Raw genomic sequence first — 15115 nt, 5'->3', positions numbered from 1 at the left:
ACTGATACCATTTAAAGCTTACACAAAAAGAGAAGCAATCACAGCAGCCAGATAGGCGGGGGCCATACAGTGGGGGGCCGCGGGACTGATGCGGGCCCCCAGATGGACAGCACTCTTCTAATGAATACTTTACCTCGGAGGAATAATATCAAATCTGGATTTAGTAAATGTTTCCCTGATATCTTGACACAGCTGCCCTGTATATAGAGACACGGATTCCCAGTTATCATAATTGTAATGTTATTTGTGTTGATTATAACTCTTATATCTAATGTAAAAGATCATCTCACCTCCCAGCATACCCTGGGTACTTCTGCTTATGATTCAGTAGTGAAGGGGTTCCCAAACAAATCTGAAAGCCACAGACTTCCTTTGGCGGTAGCAACAGTCAAGGTTACCTACTCAGGCAGCCGCAGGGAACTGCTCCACTCCACGTAAGGAAGATTGTGAGACTTGTATTATTATTCAAATAAGGACGTGGAGAAGAGGTATTTCACTTGATTGGTAGAATAATGGGATCCATTTATCTGGCATGCCTCAACCTCTCATATCTCTCACTATATTTTACGAGTCACATCTATCACAGCAGGGGAAGGCACATTGCTAGACAGAAATTATGGAGGGAATTTGATTTGGGGGATAGAGCTGATTTGGCACACCTAGGGACCCTGAAATGAAGGAACTCAGGGGCCGTGTTTACTTACAGTGTACATTTTTTAGCAGCATTTATTTGCAGCTTTCCAAAGAATGTGACAGTGGATTAACCTTATCAGGGAATATATGCTTATATCACCAAATATATTTGGTGATGTCAGGTACTCCAGGTAAATTAGTCTTTGTGGGGCCCAATTGTTAATATGTGGGCCAAGCTATTGCCACACAATGGGCAAGAGTCATACAACATGTTTCTCTCTCTTACTCCTGATTTACTGTGGCAGAGTTGTCCTGCTATACCTGCTGTCCCACTGCCATTGTGATGTCTCAGAGGCTACTGCTACCATCACCCTGCTATATCTGCTATCCCACAGCCGCAGTTCCTCCCCAGAGGCTGTTATCTACACTGCTACTACTGTATAGGCACCATCTCTCCCTACTATACCTGCTATCCCACAGCCGCAGTTCCTCCCCAGAGGCTGTTATCTACACTGCTACTACTGTATAGGCACCATCTCTCCCTACTATACCTGCTATCCCACAGCCACAGTCCCTTCCCAGAGGCTATTATCCCCCCACTGCTACTATAGGCACCATCTCTCCCTACTATACCTGCTATCCCACAGCCACAGTCCCTTCCCAGAGGCTATTATCCCCCCACTGCTACTATAGGCACCATCTCTCCCTACTATACCTGCTATCCCAAAGCCACAGTCCCTTCCCAGAGGCTATTATCCCCCCACTGCTACTATAGGCACCATCTCTCCCTACTATACCTGCTATCCCACAGCCACAGTCCCTTCCCAGAGGCTATTATCCCACTTCTACTATAGGCACCATCTCTCCCTACTATACCTGCTATCCCACAGCCACAGTCCCTTCCCAGAGACTATTATACCCACTGCTACTATAGGCACCATCTCTCCCTACTATACCTGCTATCCCACAGCCACAGTCCCTTCCCAGAGACTATTATACCCACTGCTACTATAGGCACCATCTCTCCCTACTATACCTGCTATCCCACAGCCACAGTCCCTTCCCAGAGACTATTATACCCAATATTACAGGAATCATCTCATCTGTTTGCCCCAGATACATAAATGGAGCACACAGGAGCTGCCACACTGGAAAAATGTAGTTTGCTGCCATATGTTCTTTGGTTTGCCTAGTAGTCAACTGCTAAGTGAAAATGAGACAATGCTGAGTATTTTAAAAGAACCTTGAAATTGGGATTATTGTAAATTCCATAGATCTCTATACGTGTCATAGGTTACTGGGCTGGTGATAGGGATATTCTTTAAAATATTGTTTTATGATGGAAACAGCTGGAACAAGCTGGACCAGAAAATAATGTGGTACAGTTAAAACATATTGTTTATTTAAAGAAAAAATACTTCTGACAAAGAAAGCCTTACATGCTTAGTGCCAAAAGACAGGTACACTTAATCATAGGTTAAAAGGTAAAACCACCAATCACCACACATAATTCATTGTCCAATTACAGAACCTGATTTGTCTACCAATCACAAAGGGTTTTACAAAAAAGAATGCATGTAATGGATACATGTTAAATAAATATACATACATATATACTTATAGTCTGAGACTTATTAACTTTTCCAAAACATTAATTGAAGTGTAATATACTTCTCAAATAGAAATAGTAGAAATATAAATATATAACCTGGCTCTAGTTAAGGATTTAATGAAAAATACATCAAACAAAAAATCCACTGAGCTTCATTTTAAAATAATCTGTCTAAATCACTATCTCCTCATTGGTGCGGAACTATTCTTTCAATGCCACTACTGAGTGATAGGTATAGCCAGATAGAGAGCCAACATGCAAAGGTCATTTAGAGAGGCAAATCATTTTACTCTTTATTATTTCTGAAATCGTGTTAATTACAGAATGCTCCAGGTACATGTAGTATAGTGGACAGACATTTGAGATACTCATACACAGCATCTGGGTAGTTTTGAACAGTCTGTGACATATTACCTGTGTTTGGACATAAAATGACCGAGTAACCCAGACTGATTGAACAGAATCAAGAGAGGAAAGTCTGTTGCTAGGGTCTCCCTAGTGATCTGATTATTAGGCAAATGACTCGATTTGCATTTGCGGGCAAATTAGACCTTCCATTTACATGGTTAAATTGGCTACAGATCATGGGCTTTGGGTCTAATGGCCAGATCTTCCCACAAACTCTTAAGTCATATTTTTTAAATTCATACATGTAATGCTGATTTTTTATGCTGCCGTGTTTGACCCTAAATGAGAAAGGAAGACTGCTTCTGCAAAACTGTAACATTCAGCGAAAAATTATACATATATGTTATGGTTTCTCTTCATCTTGAACGCATTCTCTTGCAAATCAAGCCAGAAAAATGAACTCTAGGGGAGACTGTCCACCTTGGCAAATGTTCATAATAAAAAAAAAGGGTCCCTGAGTGACTGAAACGACATCACTTTGTGACATATTTTGATATGTATTTTGTTCAACGTGAGTTCAAGGAATAGGACTTATGCTGAACATACTTTTTGCCTTTTGTTTTAATCACTGGACTGAATCAGATGGGTTTAAATTTAAGAAAAATCCTGTATTTGCATTTTTGTTGCTTTGCCTCTTGCACAAAATAGCATCCTAGCATCTCACGCTGAACTATTGTTGCACCCCATTAGCTTCAAGCCTTTAAGAAGGTCATTGCATGCATGCTAGAAATGTAATTCCCCTTTAAATGATGTATTACTAATGTAAGATAATATGACTGTGCGGCCTTCTCCTGCTCTATTCTGGTAAGAAATGGCTGTGCCAGCATTAAGCTACGCTGCAGAGGGTAAAAGGCAGAAAACTGCAATTCTGCAATGCAAAAAGGCTGCACTTTCTAGATATTTAAAGAATTTTTTTTTATATGAAACTGAAACAGCATTGAGATTTCTGTTCAGGGAAGTATAAACAAATGTAGGTTGTGAATGCAGCAGCAGTAAGTGCAAGTGCTGTGTTGCCTAAAATGCATAACCAAGCATAACATTACAGCAGCAGTTATAAAGTAATGGGCAGCTTATAAAGGCATGGGCAACTGGTAGGTCCAGGTGTTAAACTACAAATCCCAGTCTTTAAGGGGTGATTTATCAACATTCGCATTCAGATTGTTTACACCATTCAAATTTTTCACAAAAACTAACAAATTAGAATTATATTTTCAAAAACTCAAGTGTTTGGTATTTATAATGCACAAAAATCTTGCATCCAAAAGCTTGCCAGTTCATGTAGAAGTCAATGGGAGGTGTCCTAGGCAAAATTTAAGTCATTTTTTCAATTTAAGATTTTTTAGTTTTTTTGGTAAACTCATAAAAGGTTCCTTTTCCTTAATTGTATTGAATCAAGTTTTTTTATATTGTGAATTTATTTGAAGTAGAAAAAAGCTCTAAAACCTTACATTGAATTTTGCTAAATAGACCCCTAGGTGACCTATTATCAACCTGCACTGCCTAATCTATCATTGGAGTAAAATGGAAGTAAGAATATAACACAGAAAATTATCATTTGACACTGAGCTCAAAAATATATTAATTAAATTATAAAAACATAATGAATGACTACAAAAAATGTAAAACCAATTTCAAATTATCTTAGAATATCAGAATCAGTAATGCCAAAAGGATCATGATCTTTCTGTAATTTGCATCACCATACCTTAATTTTACTTAAACAATAATTTAAAATTAATTAAACCCTATCTCCCATTTCTGCATAACCAATTCCATACCTGTATTTAGACATTTTCTAATTGGGCCAGCGTTGATAGTGGAGTACCGCAGGGGTCAGTACTTGGTCCTTTGCTTTTCAACGTGTTTATTAATGACCTGGTGGTGGGCATAGACAGTACTGTTTCTATTTTTGCAGATGATACTCCATTGTGCAAAAGTTCCACGCAGGATGCTGCCGCTTTGCAGAGATTCAGTGTTGACAAGTGCATAGTTATGCACTTTCGTAAAAATAATAAAATGCGAGTTATATACTAAATGGTATTGTATTGGGGGAATCCTTAATTAAGAAGGATCTGGGGATTTGTGTAGATAAATAAGTTGTCTAATTCCAGGCAGTGTCATTCAGTGGCTAATAAAGCAAATAAAGTGCTGTCTTGTATAAAAAAGGGCATTGACTCAAGGGATGAGAACATAATTTTGCCCCTTTATAGATCCCTGGTAAGGCCTCACCTTGAGTATGCAGTGCAGTTTTGGGCTCCAGTCCTTAAGAAGGATATTAATGAGCTGGAGAGAGTGCAGAGACTGCAACTAAACTGGTTAAGGGGATGGAAGATTTAAGCTATGAGGTTAGACTGTTGAGGTTGGGGTTGTTTTCTCTGGAAAAGAGGCGCTTGCGAGGGGACATGATTACTCTGTACAAGTACATTAGAGGGGATTATAGGCAGATAGGGGGTGTTCTTTTTTCCCATAAAAACAATCAACGCACCAGAGGCCACCCCTTTAGATTAGAGGAACGGAGCTTCCATTTGAAGCAGCGTAGATGGTTTTTCACGGTGAGGGCAGTGAGGTTGTGGAATGCACTTCCTAGAGATGTCGTAATGGCAGATTCTGTTAATGCCTTTTAGGCAAGCATAATATCCACGGCTATTGTGATACTAATATCTACAGTTAGTATTGATGTTGGTATATATGGTTTATGTATGTGAGTGTATAGATAGGTCAGTATAGGTTTGTGTGTGCTGGGTTTACTTGGAAGGATTGAACTTGTGAACTTGACGAAATCTGATCTTTTTTCAACCCTATGTAACTGCTAGATCACCCTCCCTGAAGCATCTCATTAGGATTATGGATATTATCAGTGTCAGTGTAGCAGCAAGCTGGCAGGACAGCTCAGGTGGCAGATGGGGATTGGATAACCACTACAAAAAGTAGACCCCCCGCATTTTGCAGATGTTATTGCCTCCATCATATGACATGTAAATATAAGAGGAGCTGTGCTTTTAAAAAAGTTTATAAAATGAGTATTTCTTGATATATTTCTACTTCTCTAAGTGCCTAAGACGATTTTGATATTATCAGAGAAAAAAAATGTGAAAACTGCCAAACAAGGTATATATGCCTATACATCTGCGGTAGAGGAAAGTGGTTGGCATTTCTAGAAAGAAATGTCACACTGTTACCAATATAAGTCGCTGCAGGAACTAATTCACATCTGACCAGATGTAGCGAGCAATATGTTTACTGAATCAGATTTTTGTTGACGTGATGATAAAATCATTTCTTTGTCGAATGCAGATAAAAATCAGAACTTCCCTCCTATCTATGTTTGTGAGCAGCACCATAACTCAGTTTTGTAGTAGAGTATAGGGATCATTTATGACCACAACTGAAATTGTGGTCACGGGAAAAAGTGCAATTGAGTCCAAAGTCATTCCTTACAGTTATATGTAGTTGTACTAAGTGTCCCTTCACTTGTGCTTGATTTTCATAACAAATAAAGTTGGCAGTAACTCCAGGGTTTACCACAGCCTGCGTCAGTAGGCATTTCTCCCTTGTTCCTAAAGAATAGTGAGCAGACATCAGTTTGACTCCAAGTGCTGGAAAAGACAGCATTCTAACGCTCAAAATAAGCTAAATCACCGATTGGTTGCTATGGGTTACTGCCCAGGTGCAAATTTGCCCAGTATTTTTAAATGAGCCTCAAAAGTGTCCGATTGTGTTGGACATGTAAGTGCAATTGCACACATTTTAATACACTGGCTACTCATTTCCCTCTCATGGCCACTATTACACTGGAATTCTGGTTAAAATTGTGGGTAAAGACACTGCAAAATGGGTTCCGATTCCCTCATATAGAGCTTGAAAAGTGGTATTAAGCAGTGAAGCATAAGAGAAAGAGTGATTGAGCCTTGCAAAGTGGATATTATGTATATTGGTATACATAAGTAGACTTGGCCTGAGCTTTAAGTCCAAAGTGGGTTTGTAGAGTGGTGCCACGCTAAGTAGGTGGGTATGAGGAGTTGTGTCTTGCCAAGAAACCAGTAATGAAAACTGATGTCCCTTATTCTCTATCCCGTAAATTGTTGTAAAAACTCTTCTGGTAATTAAAAGTCATGGTACCTTCTTCATGTGGCAAAGGGCAAATGGCCAAAAGCTTGGCTACAGTAACAGTTGCTGTTTTGGTAAACCTTTTTTTGTCCAGTCACTTGTCACTTTGTAATTCTAGAATAATAATAGAGAAAGGAGGCACAGTCAAGGGGCTCTTGCATGATGGTAGTCATATATCAGGGAACGAGGCATACTCCATCCATTGTGTTGTACTGTTACACTGTAATAAAGGTCAGCCTTCCCGCGTGTCTGAATGTTTATCAGAGCAATTTATTTGCAGCTATATATTTGTTAGTGCTCTCATACAAACTGGCCAAAGTGTGCGGAGCATAGTCATTAGGTTTCAGAAGTTATAAATGGTGTTATTAACATTTATGCTTACAAAACATTTCTCAAGTCTGGTTCCTGTCTGCTGGATTCTATTGCCTACACACCATCTGTTAAAAAAATAAACTCTTTCCCCCTGACTCATCATCAAAATAGGCCTGTTTGCTGACAGCAGCTCTGAACAACAGATTGCCTAATGGTTCTCCTTGTGCTCGGACAGTGTGCATGGCTGGCCTGGAATAACAACCTTCCTGTACTCAAAATCACTAGGTGAACTAGGGTTCAATAAGGGATTCATATTTCAGGTTAGTGGTGGGGTCTGTGGCAGGTGTAGAAACAGATCTAAATAAAATTGGTTCTTTTGGGAGAAACATTTTGAGATTTCACAGCTTGGATGTTGGAGAATAATTAATTAAAAGCAAATAGGTCAATAGGGATGCAAAGAATAAACAGAGATACATACCGATCTACAACTCAGTGTAACTGCTTCAAGCAGGGCTGTTACAATAGGAGAAGCGGACCATATGAATTCTGGGGGGACAAAGAGACCCTACGGGATCTTGACTGATAAGCAATTTCAACATTTATTGGTAGGACGGGTCATCATCTGAAAGGATTGGAGGTTCCCGCAGGATTCTGTTGTGAGATTGTGAGAAAGTTATACTTATGCCACTGAAATAATATTGCTACTAAGGGAAACATTTAGTTTTACTTGTACCTGCTGGTCTGGCCTTATGAAAAATCTGTCTTTCTTCCATACCAATGAATGGTCTTCAGGTAAAGTAGGCACTTGGTATTTTGACTACTGTATCCCCTTAAATATTGTTTTATAAAAGTGCAAGGAAAGAAATGAACTGGTAGTTAGTTGTACCACCTATAGCCACTGGTGCCTTGTTCCCTGATTGCTCATCTGTTACTCAGGTTTGCCATACCGCATTTAAGGTTGCATGTTCCTAACAAAGGGATTAATTTGTCATGCAGTGTCTACTGTTGGTTTGAAGCTCAGACCAGTTGAATTGATTTATCACACTACAAATATGTTCCTGCTATGCTGTATTAGGAAGAGTGGATGTCTGAGAGAGAAGCCTGTTGTTGGCATTTAGCTTTGCAGCAGAGACAAAGCAAAACAACTAACTCAAAAAGCATTAAGCTATCTATCTATCTATCTATCTATCTATCTATCTACCCCCCTCTGAATTATATCAGAAGACTGTATGGAGTATGAGCAGACTGCACCATCACGAAATGGGTTGCAGGGAGGCTTTCCTGACATTCTTCCTATTTTTCTAGAAGCTACTTTTTCTATGGGCAATTCAATATGAAGTGACTTGGTATTAAGTAAGAACAGGTTGTAAGAAGTAGTGTTGTAAAACAGGAATAGTTTTATTGAAAACCAGGAGTCTCTTTGGCAGTCCATTCAGGGCAGATGCCATTGAGACAGGACATTTCAACACAGAAATCTTCTTTATAATTAAAAGCAAAGTTTAGCTTCTGTTATCTTGTAGCATGGTGCAGAGAATCTTAATAATGTTTTTTTTTTTTTTTAAATGAATGTTTACTTTTAAATCAGAGAAAACACACTCACAAATTCTGTAGCAACAAAGTGGCAACCATAATGTTTATAATTCTCCATCCTATTATAGAGTAGGTATTGGGGCTTGCAATACAGAATACACAGGACTGGTAGGAATGTACATGCGTAAATCCTTTACCAGGGAAAAATAAACCATGCTTTGAATATACAATACAATATTTCCCTCTGTCACTATCTAAATGGTGAATATAAATAGAATAATGAAAAAAGGCATGTGAGGGAAAAAGGTAAAGGTGTCTGAGATCAAAAGAAATCTTGGCCAGTCTCAGTGCAATAACATGATTACATTGACTGTAACTAGAGCAGCATGTGCTTTCTGTTCAGAGGCTGACCCTAAAGCCAAGGGGCTTCTCCCAAGTGATTGCAGGGTAATATACTTGTTTTCCCAGCATTTAATGATTGCACTTGCAACGTGCTATCATTTACACTGAAATATACCAGCCTTTGTCACATCTAGCTGGTTGATCTTGTGCTTCATTCTTCCGATAATACACTTCCCAGCATTTATGTTTTCAGAAAAGGGAACAATTAAGCCTACGATTTACATTCAAAGCTAAATAGGTAGAAACACATGGAATAACCCTGAAACACTTACTAAAATAAAAGAAGAAGACCAGCAACTTGTCTTAGATGAGAACTTTTAATTAAAAGCCAATATTCAGGACAGTTGCCCCTTTAAATGATGCAAAGGGAATATATACTGTTTTCTAAAAGGGTGAATATTTACATTAAACAGAAAATAAAGTAGGAAATAAGGATTTGTTTGCATACATAACAATCCTTATTTGGAAACTGGCTGAGATAGTTTTAATTTTTGGCAACGTTTTACTTTAATTGATCAAAATCATTTTTGGCATACAATAAGCCATTGAGAGACATTGAGAGACAGGCCTAGGGCTGGTGGGTGTGATCTGACATCAATGGGATGTGGCCACTCAATAAAAGCAACAGCAGAAACTACCCCAAAGTCTGCTCTTAGCTTATATAGAAGGATAATCCTAAAAATACATTATGATAGCCATTTCTCTATACTAAGCAATTTGCTAACAGCAATTCTATCATGATTAAGTGTTTATTCTGTAAGGATTTGGCAGCTACCTGTTCACTGGCCTCTTGCCTTTAACTAGGCTTGCCACTAGGCCCAGCTGGTAAAAAGAATACCACCACCTACTGTATATTACTCATTAAGAAGAAAGTCAGTAGGCCAGTGGCAACCTCACCACTAGCACCCACAGTACTGTAGGCTCTGAAGGGGTTAAGCAAGTAGGCAGCATGGCCAATGGACATGTGTTACCAGCTATGTTTACCAAAAAACTGTTTGAGACTGCTATATATCCACCTATGTTTGTCAGTTATACATTGTGAGGCATTTTGTCTACAGCTTTTTGCTGGTGGTTGTGTTGATACAACCCAAGAAGGGCAAATTTCCTCCTTCAACTGTGTTATCTCTTTGGTGCCATTGATCCCTTACACTGCATATATGCTTGGCAGAACCAGATTTCCCAGTAGGTAGAGTAGATGCAGTGTAAGCCTATTGTTCATATATACCAAGTGCCAAATGTAATTAATAATTTACATGAGTTTTGCCACTTTAGGCATGACTGCAATTTTAGACACACACACACAAGCTTATTCCAAGAGGAATGTGTATTTTTCGGAATAATCTCAAATTCAGAAAATACGATAGCAACCCTTTACAACAAGCCTTATAGCTGTACAAAAAGGCACTCTACAAAGATTAGGTGCTATTTTAATGTGCTCTTTCATCACCATGCAGGTCAGATTTTGCCAATGATACAATAACTTTACACACAGGTGATGGTGGTCATTGGAGAAGATTTCCAGTGTGGTCCAATACAATTTTAACACAGACATTTTTTCACTGTTAACAAACATATGGGAAAATAATGGTCAAATAACTAATTTCTTAAACTAGCTTAAAGCAGCACCAAATGTTAAAATATTGGGAGATTCTCTTTGGACAAGCTAATACTATAGGGCAGATTTATCAAAGTGTGATATTAGAGCTCACCACAGTAAAATGGCGTATTTATCAAATGATGAATAATTATGATAAATGTTAGCCTTGATAAATACAACTCTAAAAATCTTATAGGAATGAATAGAGATTGGGGGAATTTTACAGTGGAGAGCTCTAATTTCACACTTATAAATAAATCTGCCCCTTAGAGTATTGCACTACCTCTTCAGGCATGGAAGAAGGATTAGTAGAATGGTATGTTTTATAGTTACATTCCTTTATTGTAATGATGGCATTTAGGCACTAGGTGGCAGTAAGAGACAGAGAATCCCCATATAGTGCAAAGATTCTGGGGAATTTGGTCCCCTGCTGTCACTCAAGGGGAGGGGATTGGCTATATAAGAAAGGTAGGAGTGGTCACAGGCCATATTAGATGACATTTGGAAGTGCCCTGGAGGTGAGAGCCAATTCCATAGAGGACTTTAATGTCAGTATCATTAACAGGCCAGACAGCTGAGCAGTTTGAGCTTCACAGAAGAGTTTAGATGGGTTAGCATCCCAGCAAGCACTCTGACAGTAAAGGATGACAATGACAGGTTCATGATTAACATGGTCCTTATAAATAAATGTAGGTGTGACCTGTTGGCCAGTGTGAACAACAAAGTAAAATGGTGCCATTACATGAGTAAAGAAATTATTCCTGAGTGCATCTGCAACAACCATATAGACGTTTGGATTATTCCGTTCTGTAGTGTGGGACACCACTGTGGCATGCTGGCAAGGGTGAATCAGACTCACGTCATTGTGAACTCTGATTATGGCTTGTCTGCTTATATCCTCAAGTCTGTACTGATTGGATTGTAACACATGACAGATGGACAGGAGGGTTTTGGATGAAAATTACAGGATCAGACTGGCTGAGAGACAAGGAACTGACTGCAATGGAAACAAGACAATCTCTTTTACACCTCCATGCTTAAAGTGTGCATTTTCATATAACTGTAACATATTTTTTTAGGGTTTATGGACCCAATCAATCCACCATGAAAAAAATTATTCGTCGTTATAAAACTTGTGTAGCATTACATTAAATGGCGTTGTAAAAAATGATTTGTGTTTCTTTAGTAACTTTCTCCCTTATGAATTTCCCTAATCTAAAAAACACATTAAGCCAAACGTGTTTCTGCAAAATTCCTTGCCTGTAAGTGTTATGGGGGGAAAATCAGAGCGTTCTATTTTCCAAAACAGTCAAAACATAATTGAATGTATATTCACACTGTAATGGAACAACCTAAAATAGAACTTCATTGTTTTAATGGCATATTCCCTACAGCTCCTGTCATTTTGATGGTTTGTGAAGGTACCATAGACTGTGTTGTGTTGATGGATAGTCTGTGTGACATACAGTAAAAGCATGTCATGCCCTAGAGGTTATGGAGCGTCTTAAAGGGGAACCATCCTAGCTAAAAATATCTACCCTGTATGTTTGACAAATCAAGATAATTTTCCCTTATTAGTTTTTCTATGATAAAAAATGATTAGTGATCTCCTTCAGCCCAACAGTTTTTTCCTGTTCCAAACAACTCAGCCATGCTGTTTGGCTGTTGGGCATTCCAGTTTCTTGACTCATGCAGGGATGATCTGATTAAACCAGGAAAACCAGTCAGGTCAATGTCTAAAATGGTAAGGCAATAGCTAATAAACACTGTTAAAAAGTATCACACCTCATCGGGTTTTTATTGTAAAAACAGTTGCATTTTTAAACTTTATTTTTTTTAGTTCACCCTGCCGCTGCAGTACAGTGCTGCAATAAATCATGATATTGTGATTTATAAACCATATATTTTTTAAATCAATTACAATTCTACAATAAAGTGATTAACAGCTCTTATATGCATATTTTCTACATAAAAGTTATCAGCAAAACCTCCTGTATAATATAGTTTATATCTTTTATATATACATCTTTCTATATTCCTGGCTGATCAATATGTGAATGTAATTTGTATTTTTTATATATATACCTATCTATTGTGCTGTGGAATATGTTGGCACTTATACTGCTTATACAACATGTCTGCATGTGTGTGGGTTATGGTTTAGCAATCATGCAGTTACTATGGTCTCAGATACATGGATATTATGCCCTACACCAGTGCTGTCCAACTGGCGGCCCGCGGGCCGCATGCGGCCCTCGACCCCCCTCTGTGTGGCCCCCCAACTGTCTGGCTGCTTTGATGGCTTAATTTTGTGTAAACTTTAAATGGTATCAGTACTGAGATTAACTGGCCCCCTGCATGGTTCCCACCTCAGATTCAGGCTGTAATCCCCCTGTATTGTTTAAAAATGTAATCCCCTCTGTTGTTCACACCTTTTAATCTCTGCATTGTTCACCCCCTGCAGTGTTCACACCTCAGGCTCAGGCTGTAATCATCCACATTATTCACCTCTTCACACCTCAGACATTGTATGTACTGTGTATAGGCAGCATAGGGTAGGCAGAGTATGGCACATAGGCAGCATAGGGCAGGGAGGGTATGGCACAAACAGGCAGGGCAGGCAGAGGATGGCACCCACAGGCAGCATAGGACAGGCAGAGTATGGCACACACAGGCAGCATAGGACAGGAAGAGTGCTGCCTGTGTGTGCCATGCTCTGTGCCTACCCTATGCTGCCTGTTAGAGGTGAACCTGGCAGGGGTTTGTTCTGGGAGTTTGTTAGCAGTTGGAAATAGCCATTAAATGGTTCCTAAGGTGTGTAATTATATTCTGGGGGTTGCTGTGCTATCCAAAGGAGAGGAGGATGCATATGGATTTAAGGGTGTGTCTTAATATGACATAATATAATTCTTTAACATATGAATGATGGTTGATATCCCTGCAGCGACCATTGTGATAAAATGGGTGTGGTTTGAAGTGGGGGAGTGGTCAAAACTGGCTTCCATTAGCGGCCCTCCACAATGTATGCGAGAGAAATTCCGGCCCTCGGCACCGCAGAAGTTGGACAGCACTGCCCTACACCATCCAAGTGGTTTTTGAGCTGATTATACAACAACATGGTACACGCTGCTGTGTCTAGTGTATGAACTGTACTCCAGCACTATACCAATCTGATATCATGAAATGTATAGTCCCGAAGGAATCATGCCCACATAACTGGACTATTCAATAACCTCAGCAAACTCCAGCAATCTGCCTGGATGTGTCCCTCCACGAGTCTGTCTATTGTGCATAGTGCCTCATACCCTTCTGTCTTTAACACCATAATGTGATATTATACAGCATGCAAACATGGACTATGGTAGAGATGCAAAGCCTGACCGTTCTGTGCTAATGATGATCTTGTATCATCATAGGCATCATTAAAAAATCACACTGGGCCTTATGCCCTAAATGTTTTAGGCACTAAGCCTCTGACTCCATCAACTTGTTGGGGTATAGTTCCATTTGTGACTTGTTGGGATTTAGATATCTGTTTCCTATTCAACTAACAGGTGCAGTAAGCAAAAACATAAAAAACTGACTTAAAATACTTACTGCCAGAGGGTATAAAAACAAATAAGCAGAATTAAAACAAAAGGTTTTATAAAATAAATACAAATTTATAACCCACTTCCCCTTAAAAATGGATTAACGCCCTTGGTGCATCCCTAGCATTTAATCATAGTCACCACTGATAGCTATAGCATTATATTTGCTTTGTGGAAAGTAAGGTTATTTATTTGAGGAAAGTGCTACTTGTTTGATGAATGACATGGCAAAACATGTGAGTAAAAACATGAATTAATGATGCCTATTCAGTAGCAGGAAGTAGCACTGTTATTTTTTCCAGCGTTTACTTGCAATGTCACATATTTGTGAATGCCGTCCCACCAACTGTCCCAGCAGGCTTTAACTGGGGCATTGGGTTATTTGTTTTTTTTCCAATAAACAATCCTGTAGAGCCTTTTAGTTGCCCCAATTCTTCTCTAACTAAAAAGTCATTTTGTAAAGACTTCCTGCTATGTCCCAAGTACTGTTTCATGTGGGGTATTGGTAAGTGGTGTCTGTACACAATCTCTAGTCATCTATCTCAATATAAAACTCACAATTGTGTTAAAAATGTGCTTTTTAGATATGGTTTTATTTCATGATAACAATACATAAAGTATAATGCTAGGTGATGAGTGAATATTTTCACCAGGCATGAATTTGTTATGAAATTCCACATTTTGTCAAGTGCAAATGTTTTTGAGGAACTGTGTTTAAAATTCAGCACAACAACAAATTTGCAGAGAAAAAAACTCCAATAGACTTGTCACTCATAAGAAGAAAATGTTGTGCGTAACCCATTGACTCAAATTTTTCATCAGTTTCCCAAATTTTTCGGTGAAGTGAAACGGGAAGAATTTGCTTATCACTAATTAATGTTAAGAAAGCTGGTTAGTCATAATTAAGGAATTGTATTTAGTTCT

This window comes from Xenopus tropicalis, chromosome 3 (genome assembly GCF_000004195.4).
Source record: "Xenopus tropicalis strain Nigerian chromosome 3, UCB_Xtro_10.0, whole genome shotgun sequence".
Classification (NCBI taxonomy): Eukaryota; Metazoa; Chordata; class Amphibia; order Anura; family Pipidae; genus Xenopus; species Xenopus tropicalis.
The sequence above is the reverse complement of the archived record's forward strand: the minus strand, read 5'-3'. Positions refer to the sequence as shown.